This window comes from Protopterus annectens, chromosome 10.part0 (assembly GCF_019279795.1).
Source record: "Protopterus annectens isolate FY-2018-M chromosome 10.part0, PAN1.0, whole genome shotgun sequence".
NCBI classification, from domain to species: domain Eukaryota; kingdom Metazoa; phylum Chordata; order Ceratodontiformes; family Protopteridae; genus Protopterus; species Protopterus annectens.
The window spans coordinates 1,707,012,599-1,707,026,396 of NC_056744.1; positions in this window are offsets into that span (position 1 = coordinate 1,707,012,599).

A 13,798-nucleotide genomic window follows, 5' to 3' on the forward strand; every position below is an offset into this window, starting at 1 on the left:
TAATTCAATTGTTTTTGAATTCATGATAAAAAATACTCATAATGTTCAGATCAAAAGGATACCAGCATATTTAACTCAACTAAAAGACTATAAAGAATATATACTTTCAGAAGTACAACATTTTCTAGACATAAATAATACTCCTGAAGTCTCCATTGTCTATGTTTGGGATGCCTTAAAATCATATCTATATGCACAAAGTATAAGATGGTATATTAATAAAAGGAAATCTTGGGATAAGGAATTGTTAGATATTCAAAGTAAATTAGACTCTTATAAACATAATAATAAAGAAAATATTATGGATAAGAAAGTCATTGAAGAAATAAACAAACTAAATGAGAAATACAAAGAAATTTTAACTCATAAAGTTAAAATAACTCTAGAGAAATACAAGTTTTTGTCTTACTCAATAAGCCCCAAATACTTACATAGACTTAAAAATAAAACAAAAAGGTTGAATAAATAAAACCATATCAAAGAAATCTTTTCTCTAAGGAAAAAGAAGAATGTTTCTAGTCTACCAGAAATACTGTATGAATTTAGAAATCACTTTCACAATGTTAACAATAATAACATTAACATGGAACCTAAAGATAAAATAAAGGAGTTTATAACCACAAACATGAATAAAAAGCTTAATAAACAACAGATTAAACTATTGGACAAAAGTATTTCATATACAGAGGTTATTACACAAATAAATAAGCATAAATCAAACAAAGCACCGGGTAATGATGGTATTATACCAGAGATATATAAAATCCTTTCTAAAAGTACATATTCATTAATACATAAGGTTTTTATTTTGGCCCAAACTGAATTAATAACCCCCCATCTTGGCAATATACATTTATTTCGTCAATTTTAAAACCTAATAAAGATCCAAATAGATGTACTTCATATCGGCCCATCTCATTACTTAATGTTGATTATAAAATGTTTATGAGTATTTTTGCTGATAGATTGAAGACAATCATTCCTGGCATTATAGATATAGATCAGACAGGCTTCATTGTAAATAGAAATACTTTTGATAATATAAGAAGAACTTTAACATTAATTGATTTTGCAAATAGAAAAAAGAAAGATTTAACACTTATTAGTCTTGAGTTCAGCATTTGATTCAGTAAGTTGGGACTATCTGTTTACCTTACTGAAGTACACAAACTTCTCAGATGCATTTGTAAATCTAATTGAGCATTTATACAAAAGAACGTTGGCTTATATTAAGGTAGGAACATATGTTTCACAAAAAATACCCATTCTTAAAGGTACAAAACAAGGATGTCCAATTTCTCCACTATTATTCACTTTAGTAATGGAGCCTTGGGCTAATTTGATCAGAAACAGTACTGACATAGAGGGTTTTGAAATAGATGAAAATACAACATCCAAAATTCAACTTTTTGCAGATGATGTTCTAATTACATCAGCAGGATCTAATTCTTCTATGCAGTCTCTATTTGATAAAATGATGAATTTTAAAAGTATTTCTGGTTTAATATTCAATGAAGAAAAACTAAAATACTACCTATATATACCCGAAAAATATTCTCATTAGTGATTTTACTAAATATGTACCCAATTCAGGTCAGATAACTTATTTAGGTATAATACTATCTAAAGATATTAAATCTAGTATATATAATAATTATAATACCTGTTTTCTTAATATACAAAATCTTTTTAATACCTGGAATAATATGTTTTTACTATGGAGGAGAGACTTACAATTATTAAAATGATAATATTCCCCAAGATTTTATACTTAATACAATCAATAATACTTCCACCTACAAAAATAATTATCAAGAAACTGAATACACTAATGTTAAATTTCCTATGGGCACCTAATAGACCTAGGATTGCATTAAAGAAACATACTAATAGCTGGTCTCAAGGGGGTATTTCTTTTCCAGACTTTAATTTATATCCTATCTCTTCTATTGTAAAAGTTATTACTTTATTAATAGATCAGTCATATGTCGCAAAATGGAAAGATTATTGGGAGCTAATTAGTATGCACTTCATGAAAATCTCCTTAACACATAAAAATATGATTGTAAATAACTCCATGTTATGGTTACTAAAGGAATTTTGTACTTCACCTATTACACCTAAATATATGGTTTGTTACCCATTAAATATTATTATTAGCTATCGTAACTTTATATTCATGCACCCTAAGTATAGGGAATGGAATTTTATTATATTCCCTATAATGTATACTCAGGGTATGCTTTTGTCATCTACTTCTGAAGGAACTCATTTAGCTATAGATAATGATCTAAAGTACTGGTATCAGTTGATATCTGATAATAAAGTTAAAAATCTAGATTTCTTAAAACAAGAATTTGATCTAAGAGAAACTTGCTGGTTAGAGGTTCAGACCTTTAGACAACATCTCATTGATAGAATAGATCTAATGTCTATAACAGTTAAAGAATCTATTCCAACACTGATTGATTACTTGATATTAAATTTACAACATAAAGGTTCTGATAAAGGTAAACTTTCATACATACATAAAATTATCAGACAAGAAACTTTTACAGTGTAGATACATACTGGAATTATTTCACTTCTATTAATGGGGACCCACCAAATCAACAAGATAAACAATATATATTGGAATCTGCCTATAGAACTACGTCTTCCATTGTCTGGAGACTTTATACATGGAAATTTTACATAGATCTTTTTATACACCTTTGATGATGAATAAAATAAATAATAAAGATAATCTATGTAAGAGATGTAATATAGAAATTAATGCTGACTGGGCTCATATGTTTTATGACTGTATAAAATTGAAAGAATACTGGAAGTCAGTTAATGAATTTTTGCAGTCTCTTTTACAGATAATTTCATTATTTCTAAATCTCTTATATTATTCAACACACATGTACCTCAAAGTGTTAAAAGGTTAAGCTTCCCTTGTTATGGTCTATTCTAGCAGTGGCTAGGAAAATAATAACCAGAAATTGGATTTCAGATACACCTCCTTCGTTCAATGAATTTAAAATGTTATGAATATAGTGTGCCATATGGAAATAAACACAATTAGGTCAAGAACAACTAGAAAAACATCTTATTATATTGTATGGGATAATTTACAAAATTTGTTAAAAAAATCCTAATTTCAATAGCATGGTATTTTAGTTTAATTAATTGATCTGATTGTAGTGGATGTCTTTGTAAATACTTTAGTTGTTTTGTTGAATGTTATAATTATATCTATTTTTAATTACTTGTATAAAATTGTTATGATATTTCTCTTGTATGTTAAAACAATAAACCTGTTTTGAAAAAAAAAAAGGAATTACTGCTTACGTATATGTAAGATTTAAATTTTCTATTTTATTTTTACAATTTACATGTAACATAACATTAAACATTTGTACTTTCTAGGATGTTATATTACCTTCAACCAGCTCACACACTACTTATTTCTAGTCAACTGGGTATTCCCTGAGTGGATTTAACATGTTTTCTATTAAATCACAAGTGTTACTCCTCAATTTTTGAAAAAATGCGTTCAAAATTAAGTCACAAATATTTTTGTTTTAACAGGATTAATAGGTGTGTGTTCTTGGTAATGTACCTTTTTCATTATCATTTACAAACTGAATAAGTCTTTGTAATTATGTAAAAAAATCAGCAGACTATATAACATCTCTGGAATATATCAGAACTTTTTATTTGTTTGGAAGGTCAAATGCTCTCTCTCATAAGATGAAGACATGGAGAAACTCTAAATTGGTCACAGAAGTGTGTGCATGCAAGTGTGTGATGTGGAAGAACTACCACAGCAGGGCTAGCCACCTGGTGGTGTGAACGTTGGCTCTAGATGATTGTCACTGTTGAAGTGACACCCTGATTCCATGTGCAAAAACATGAAAGGGGTTGTGGGTGGAGACCCCATTCTTAAAGATTTAGTATAATAGCAAGTATGCAACTGTACTTCCTGACAAGAGTGGGTCCCCAAGCTCTTCTTACTGACAGGACCATCCGGAGAAAGTATCCTTCTTAACAGTATTTGTAGACTTGCATCTGAAAATAAGATCAAGGTAATGTTTTGCAAAGGCAACGCACTCTGAAAGTTGACCCCATAGTCAAGGATCTGGAAACCTATCCTGACAATGAACTATCCATTGATCACAACATAACCACTACTGTAAGGAAGTCCTTTTTTATTGCAAACTTTATATCTAAGGATATGGTGTCCAGTTCAAGGGATCTAATCATTCCACTGTACTTGGCTCTAATTAGGCTGATCAGTGAATATAATGCCCCTTTCAGTATGGACATGTCCAAACACCTGGCACACCTAGAATGACCAGAATGCTTTCTCACATAGATAAAGAGCCTAAATCATAAAAACTATGAAAACTGTCCCTAAGAGTAATCTCTCTTCTCGGTAACATACAAGCTACTAAAAAGTGAAGTTTGTTTCAAACAAAGACCCTCAACAGACCCTATCCTGTCAGACATGAAACACACTGGTGTAAACACCTGATCAAGGAATCTCAGTCTCTTTCAGAACACACACAGGACATGTTGGAGAGATAGTTATGCATCAGAGGTAATAATGCTTCTATGGAACAGTCTTCAACTAAGCATAAAAGTACTTTTCTTACTGTATTCTAATGAAATCTGGATGAATGGATGAATGGATGTGAAACTGTAAATTCACACCTGACTTAGTACTAACATCCCTTATGGAAAGGGGTAACAAGTAAATGCCCCAACAGAACCCTGTTCCATCTGTCTTTGGGTTATTCATAATTAAAAAATAAGAGTAAAAAACTACCGCAGTAATGTACCTCTGGCCTTCTTAAGTTCCTCACTGACCAACAGCCTAGTAACTACCTACGAACCAATAATTTAAAGAAGATCACACAGCCATTGTGAAAAGCACAAATATCATCAAGGGCTGCATTTCTAAAGAAAGGTGGCTTATTTCACTTGTAACAATGGCTTCTTATACTTAATGGAATTTATAAATCCAACCAGCAAGAGTAAGTTCAGAAAATGTAAGGCCTAGAAACTTGGAGGAAATGATAAACATCTTTACATAAGGGCTTGGCTCTATCCACATAACATCTGAACTGGTGTTAATCATTCATGCAATGTAGCAAATAATCCTCATGACTGGAGGAGACTGGAAGGAATGTATACAGCTGATGTAATAGCTCAACTTCAACTAAATCACTACTTTAGGTAGGAAGAAAGCATTTGTTTCAAGATAAATTTGCTGGACTGTCTACTTGGTTAGAACCCCAACTGGAAGGAAGTCCTGTAAATGTTTAGGGGGTCAACAGGACTGTTATCTAGTATGCTGATAAAAGGAAAGATTATTATGAACAGCAGACAACATGAACTCTTCACCTGTTGAATTGTCTACCACCCCTGGGCTTCCTCATCCGTGGCGACTGTGTTCATGGAAAAGAAGATGTGGGAAGCAACTGATAAGGCAGTTATTGCTGGTGTCCATTCATCACGTTAAAAGATATTTACCTTGAGGCTTGACAGATACGCATTCATTGCCTAAAAGACCTGCATTCTGAGGCCACTCGATCTAAAGGGTCAACTAGAACACTCTCACATGGAATTTGTCATGAGGAATCATAGGAGCCACTTAGCACCTTGAGAAAGAAGTAAGCTGTGGTTGTGGAAGATGCGTGAAAAGTAGAAATTGTTTGAAAAGCCTGAATTCTGCCTTTGTGGAGTCTTACAATACAAAAGACTGTGCCCACACTGCAGCCTAAGAATGAACAGGTTGTAGCTAGGACTCAGCCAGACTCAATATTATTCCCATAAACTGAACAGACCAATCACAGACTCCATAACTGATATTATTTACAGTGGAGATTGCTAGGAGCAAATTTCCCAGCCATGGAAATACTTTGCTGACTTGTACAGTCAAGTGCAGTGCAACCACAAATGTGTACATTATAGATCAGAGTGTGTGATGTACCTTTAAGAAGCATTCCAGTCAGTGGGCATGTGCATATAAGAAAACATGCATGTGTGCAGTAGTAAGTCAGTTAGTTTGTAAGTTTAATGTTCCTGCAATCCATCCTGATGTGTCTGGTATGCAATAAACTATGTAAATGGACACCTGAGCCTCTTTCTCTTATTCGTATGTGACATGGTGTCAGAACTGGATCCAGAGTTAAAACTATGAGGCAACTGATTAGAAATAAAGGAATATAAAGAAGTTGATCATCCCTACTGCTCAAACGACTTGCAAACACATCAGAAACAAATTCCAGTTACTAAAACTCGCTTAAATGATTTTTCTCACCAGGAATACAAAACGAAGCACTCATAATGCTCAAAACGAATTTCTAATTGAACAAAATGCCTGAAACTGCAAAATATTGATAAAAATATTCTAATTACAAAAGTTTTTGAAACAATATCCAAATTGCAAAAAATGTATGAAAAAATATGTTTTTCCCTTTTTTAATGTACTACTTTTTCATATTAACTAAAGCTATTCAAAATATCTAAAGCATTGAAAGTGTTGGCAGGTGTGTGGAGTATTACAGTACAGTCATTTTGCAAAGTACAGTCATTTCAAAGAGTATTTTGTAGAGTACAGTCTCTCAAAGAGTTTATTGTCCATTTGAATATCATTACAAGTACCTGGTGTGTGTGCATGTTTGTACATAATTACAAAGGCTAAGAGTGTACTGTATTTTACTATAATTTGTGGGCATCACAGAAGGATTTCAGAGACCCGCACCACTTGTGTTTGATAATACTGCAGAAAAATGGAGCATGTTTTGAGCAGGAATACAATATTTTCATACAGGCTGCTTTTTCTGACAAAAGAGCATGTACAAAGGTATTTATTCTGCATAACTTAGGTGGGTCAGAAGCCATTGAAAGAGAGCGTACACTTGTGTATACACCTGCTGTGTTTGCAGGGGAGGGGGAAGACTATCATATTGTGGTACCTGCTGAAATGTGGGAAGACCCTGAATGCTTGAAACATAAATTTAGAGAAATGTGTAACCCCCAAATGAATATTACAATGGAAAGGCACTTACCTACACAAGAGATCAAAAGCCTGGTGAGTCATTTGCATCATATATAACCGATGAGAAATAAGGCTAAAATGTGCAGATTTGGTGATCTGAGGGATGAGTTGATAAAAGACAGGCTTGTGTGTGGTATTAATAATGACACAGTGAGAAAGATTTTGCTTTGAGACAGTGATTTAACATTGAATAAGGCCATATAAATTTGTCAGATATACAAACTTACAGAAAGGCACACACATATGCTTAGAAATGAGAAAGCAAGCTTTCCAGTACCTTCAGCAGCTAATGTTGATAGTATGCAGCACAAGGTTAAAAGACACAAGCCTAAGGATGTGGCAGCCATAGCCTAGCCTGAGCTCCAGTAAAACCCAGGGCTCACTCAGTAGCATCAAAAGGGTTCATGGTTACCTCCACTTCTGTTACCTATTATAAACCAACAAAGGTAGCTGCAGTACCAAATTTTATTGCCAACTGTCATTATTGTGGTGGAAATCATGAACCCAAATGAGAAAAGTTACCTTTTGGTCAGCAATGCTATTCTTGCAATAAGTTGAATACTTTCAAAATGTTTTGTAAATCAATTAAGGCACATTATTTTATTAAAAGAGAGCACACAAAGAGGCAAGCTGATCAATTAGAAAGTTGCAACCCTACTTTTGACGTTGACAGTGTTTTTGTGCTTGGTGAACGTCAATGCAGTAGATTTGCTGGTAAAGAATGAATCTTTTGTACTGTTCAGATTAATGGGAGACACATAGAGCTCAAAGTGCAATGTTTTGTCAGCAGAAATGTTTGCTAGAGTAAAACTGCAGAACAACTTGATTTGGTAAAGTGTTCAAAGCTTTTTGCTTATGGTGCTGAAGAAATTCAAACTGTAGGCTCAGTAGTGCTTTCATGTTACTCTGCTGGAAACAACTATGACTTGCAGCTTTATGTAGTCAAAAGATGTGTGCAGTCATTATTAGGCCTCAGAGACAGTTTAAAATGTGACTGCTTTCAATTAAAAAAGAAGTCCACAATGTAAGCTTGAATGACAACAGCTCAGATTTTGTCCATAGTATTTTTTCTAAGTATGCTGATATTTTTTCAGACAAACTAGGCAAACCCCCTGTTGTGTACTCCATGAAGTCAGATCCAGAGGTCAGCCCAGTTTTCAGACCAACACAGAAAGTTCCAGTAGCCATCAGAGCAGAGTCAAAGCTGAGCAAGACAAAATGGTGGAACTAGAAATAATTTGTCCAGTAGAACAACCAAGTGAATCAGTATCTTCAATGGTAGTAGCTCACAAGAAAAGCTCAGATGACATCAGAATATGTATAAATCCAAGAGACTTGAACAAAGCTTTGAAAAGGCCTCATCAGCCTATGCACACAGTTGAGGAAGTTGCTGCCCTCATGCCAAATGCCACTGGTTTTCCTGTCTTAGATGCAAAAAGTTCATTATGGGAAATTTTGCTAGATCAAAAATCTTCACTGCTAACCATGTTTGGTATGCCATCCGAGGTGTACAGATTTCTGAGAATGCCATTTGCAATAATTTCTGCCAGTGAAGTCTTTCAACTTGCGATGGAACATATATTATCTGGCCATCCATTTGCTATTACAGTAGATGATATTCTAGTAAGTGGCAATGGTGAAGCTGAACATGACAGAAACCTTAAGAAAGTTCTGGAAAGAGCATGTGAAGTGAATCTTAAGCTGAATCCTCAAAAGTGTAATTTCAGGCTACGAGAAGTTACCTATATGAGCCATTTGTTTACCAGTTCAGGCTTACAACCAGATCCTTCCAAGCAAACAGCAATTCTTGAGATGCCAGCTCCAGGCAATGTCCAAGCCTTACAACGTTTTCTTGGTATGGTCAACTATTTAGTCAAGCTCATTCCAGATTTAAGTCAACTTTCAGCACTGCTAAGAGAGCTGACAACCAAATGTAACCTGGTCCTGGTCAGAACAACACCAAAGTGCATATGACATCCTGAAACAGAAAACTACCACCCACTTTAAGATACTACGATATTCACAAACCAGTTACTCTTTCCTGTGATGCTTCTAAGTTTGCTCTTGGTGCAGTCATTCTTCAAGAGAGTAGACTAGTAGCCTCTGCACTGAGAACTCTAACCCATATTGACATGCAGTATGCTCAGACTGGGAAAGAACTTTTCACAAGTGTGTTTGCATTTCCAAAGTTCCATGATTATATTTACGGTCAACCTATTGAGATAGAAACTGACCACCAGCCTCTAGTCACTATTTTAAAAAAGCCAATGCATACAGCTCCTCCACAATTGCAACATGTGATGTTCAAGTTGCAAAAATACAATTTCAATCTTATTTACACAAAAGGCAAACATCTTTATCCTGCTGATACTTTACACCAATCACCCAGAAAAACACAGAACAGCATGAGAACGAGAAACCTGATTTTGAAGTCATGGAAGTAAGAAATTTTTCTTCCACATGTCTTGACGAGCTTAGAACAAACACAGCTTCAGATCCAATTCTTCAGAAGCTTAACCACTGTATCAGTCAAGGGTGGCCTTCAAAGCAATCTTGTTTACCAGGAGATGTGCGGCAGTATTTTCCTTACAGATACAACATTTTGTCAGATGATGGTATGGTATCATATTGAAAGGTTCTAAAGTGATTGTTCCAAAATCTTTGCAACAAGAGTATATTAAGATCTTGCAATGTGTTCACCCAAGAACTGATTCTACCAAAAGAAGGGGGACAGGTCTAGTATTTTGACCTTCTATGTCAAAAGATATTGAGAAGAAAATTTCTTCTTGTTCTGTTTGTAATAGAACTAAACTGAATCAACAAAAAGGGGGAAGTATTCATATTCATCAAAGATAACCACACCTCCAGATTAGTGGCACTGCAGGAAGCATCGGAGACCATCCGTGTGCAACTAACAGTGGGCAAAACTGCCTTTCAGTTTGTAGCCTGCTACAGACCACCCTCCCAAACCTAGGAACCCCACTCAGCTTTCCTGAGAACACTGGAGAATATGAAAGTCTCTCCAAACACCATCATATTGGGTGACTTCAACTACCCAAACATAGACTGGGAGCACTACTCAAGCCCCAACACCCTCACCCAACGGTTCCTAGAATTTATAAACTGAAATGCTATGGAACAACTGGTCACTACTCCCACAAGAGGGGAAAACATATTGGATCTGGTCATCACTAACATGGGATCTCTATGTTCCACACCAGAGGTGTACCCCTCATTGGTAAGATCTGACCATAAATTAATCTCACTGGACATCCATATCCCGCCCCCACCCCCAGCCAAGGAAACCACAGTGAAGAACTTCTCAAAAGCAAACTTCACACTTCTCAAAACCGAGGTGGAATCCTTCAAAGCCCCCGGGCCAGTGGAAAATACGGCCCAAACTGCAGAATCCTTTACAAAAGCATTCTATGTACACCTAAAGGAATGCATGAATCGTGCTATCCCAAATAAAATCAAGACTCACTCCTCCAAAGGCAGGAGACCTGTCTGGTGGACCCCAGCCATAAATAAGCTATACAACAGAAGGAGGAAGCTACTACATGATAGAGCAAAATCCCAAAAAGGGAAGGCATCTCTGATCAGTACTAGCAAGAAACTATGATCTCTCATAAAATCATCTAAGGCCAGCTTCAAAAGAAAAATTGCACAAGATGCTAAAGGTAGTCACAAGGCCTTCTTTAGTTATGTCAGGAACCTGGGTGGCAACTCCCAGATATGCTCCGAGTTAGTGCAAAATGACAAAAAATACACTGAACCCACAGACATTGCCAACATCCTGGCAGACAGGTTCAGTGCAAACCCCCCCCCCCTTCCCTCCCAAAAGAGCAAATGTCTATCCCAACAGAGTGTAGCCTCCCTGACATCACAGATGCACAGGTGAGAGCTGCCCTCTCCAAAGCAAAAAACACAGCATCAATGGGACCGGACGGTGTCCCAGGCTGCATCTTACATGAGCTCCAAGAAGAACTGAACCCTCACATAAAGTCACTGTTCAATCTCAGCCTTACTACAGGATATGTACCCAAGGAATGGCGTACAGCAACAGTGGTTCCACAACGGACCCAGGAAACTATTGCCCTATAAGCCTGACTAGCCTGGTCTGCAAAGCTATGGAGCGTACCATCATGGAACTCATAAACAAAGACATTGGGAACCTCCAAACACTGGATCCAACCCAATTCGGCTTTGTTAAGGGCAGATCTTGTCTCTTGAACCTGGTCAACTTCTTTGAAACAGTCACCAAGGCCATAGATGAAGGGAAGGTAGTCCACACAGCCTACCTGGACCTCAGAAAAGTCTTCCACACAATACCCCACTCGGAAATCATAAATAAGCTCACTAGCTTAAATATCAACCCCTATGTCACAAGATGGGTTGCAAACTGGCTCAGGGATAGAACCCACATGGCCAGAATTGCAGGTGCCATGTCAGACTCTAAACCAGTTACAAGTGGCGTCCCACAAGGCTCAGTCCTGGGACCTCTCTTGTTCGGTATATATTTCTCTGAAGTACAGGCTAACATGGGAGGACTATGGCTGACCAAGTTCGCAGATGACTGAAAAGTGGGTGCCATAACTGACTTGCCAACTGACACAAGCATCCTCCAAAAGGGTCTCACAGAGACGGATAACTGGTGCCAGAGCCATGACCTAAAGCTAAATGCCAAAAAGTGCATAGTCATCCCCTTTGGGAAAAACAAAGTGCCCACAAATTACCACATAGGTGGTACTCTATTAAGTACAGAAAAAGTAATTAGGGATTTGGGGATCCAAGTAGATAGCAATCTCTCCTTTGACAATCTTGTTGCCAAAGTGGTTAAAAAGACCTTCTATATAGCCCACCTTATCACGAAAGGGTTCACATCTAGATCAAGAGAGGTCATTGTGCCCCTCTACTCATCAATCATCAGGCCCATAATTGAATACAATGTCCCATTTGGGATGTACCTTACTCGACACCTGCAGCAACTGGAAAGACCCCAAAAGTACCTCACCAAGAGGTTCAAGGGACTCAAACAGATGCCCTATGCAGTTAGGCTAAAGAAACTCCGGCTCTACTCAGTTGCTTACCGCCTACTCAGAGGCGATCTGTGCCTGACGTATAAAGCCATGTCCAACCCAGAATTAATGGACATGCTCCACCTCAGGATATCCAAATCCCTTAGAGCTACACGCTCCAGGGACTTAAACCTCAGCACAGAAATAAATAGGACATGCTGGAGGGACAGATTCATATCCCAGAGGCTCCCCTAACTCTGGAACAAAATCCCAATCCATGTTAGGCAGAGCCCCTCAATGACCCTCTTCAAGAGAAATCTTGATGAGTGGATGGGAGAGCGTAGATTTACCCTTGGGATCTCTTCTGTTTCCCTACTAGACAGAGGCACAGTAAACTAACCTTAAAAGGGCTATCTTCTGTGACCTACTATACAGAGGCACAGTCAACTAATCTAAAAGGGTGGCGAAAGCCAAACACACTCTGGCTAGGCTTATAAATGCCCTAGGGCAGATAGCCTAGTATCAACCTATGAACCTATAAAAAGAACCACTTCAGTTAAGCCAGATTCCTGAACTACCTTGGTAAAAAGTAGCCAAAGATATCTTCGTGTGGAACGGTCAACATTACATGGTATTAGTAGACTCTTATTCAAACTGATTCAAGAGTGACCTACTTCCTAACCTAATGTCCAATATTGTCATTACTAAGTTGAAGAGACATTTTTCTGTTCATGGTAGTCCGCACAGAGTCATTCCTGACAATGGTGCACAGTTTATAAGTCAGCAGGTCAAAAGATTTGCTGAGATGTGAGACTTTTTTCATATTATGAGTAGTGCTAAGTACCTGCAGTCAAACAATTTGGCTGAACATGTAGTTTAAAGTGCAAAGCAGGTGTTACACAGATTCAAACATGATGATACTGATGTTTTTCTAAACTTCTTTAATCTCACAAACATTCCTTGCAATAATAATTTTGGTTCACCTGCCCAGAGACTTATGTCAAGACAAACCAAAAAGTACAGTTTTGTACCTACCATAAATGTAGATGTTCGAGGATCCACATTGCTGCAGTCCTAACCATTGGGTAGTCCGCTGTCCAGTCGGAATACAAAGTATATGGCTGACGTCGGTCAAACGCTAGACTGATGTCAGGGCGTCAGGGTACTAATCGCATGACCGCGTCATATCCTCAGTCTTTTCTTGCCCCAGATGTCAGAAGACCCTAAAAGACAGGCAACCAAAAAGCAAACCCTGAAAAATATATACAATATTACAAATTTACAAGAATATAGCTAACCACACCACCATAAACACAGAGGGAAGGAGGGAGGTAAATTTGGACTAGCAATGTGGATCTCGAACATCTACATTTATGGTAGGTACAAAACTGTACTATGTTCTTCATTCCACATTGCTGCAGTCCTAACCATTGGGTAGAATCCCAAAGCAGAGGTAAGGAGGCTGGCAAATCATAAGGAAGCAGGAGCTGTCAACATGCCTTGCAAAATAGCTGTGGCAAAACCAGCCCTAGATTTAGAGAGAGGAAGGTGGTAATGCTTAGAAAGTATGTACTGAACTCCAAGTAGCTGCCTCCAAAATATCCTTAGTTGCCACCCCTTAGAATGCTGTAGAAGTGGCAGTAGCCCTAGTGGAATGAGGCCTAATCCCAGCTGGAATCTCCTTGCCATGATGGGAATAACAAAATGCAATGCAAAACCCAATCCA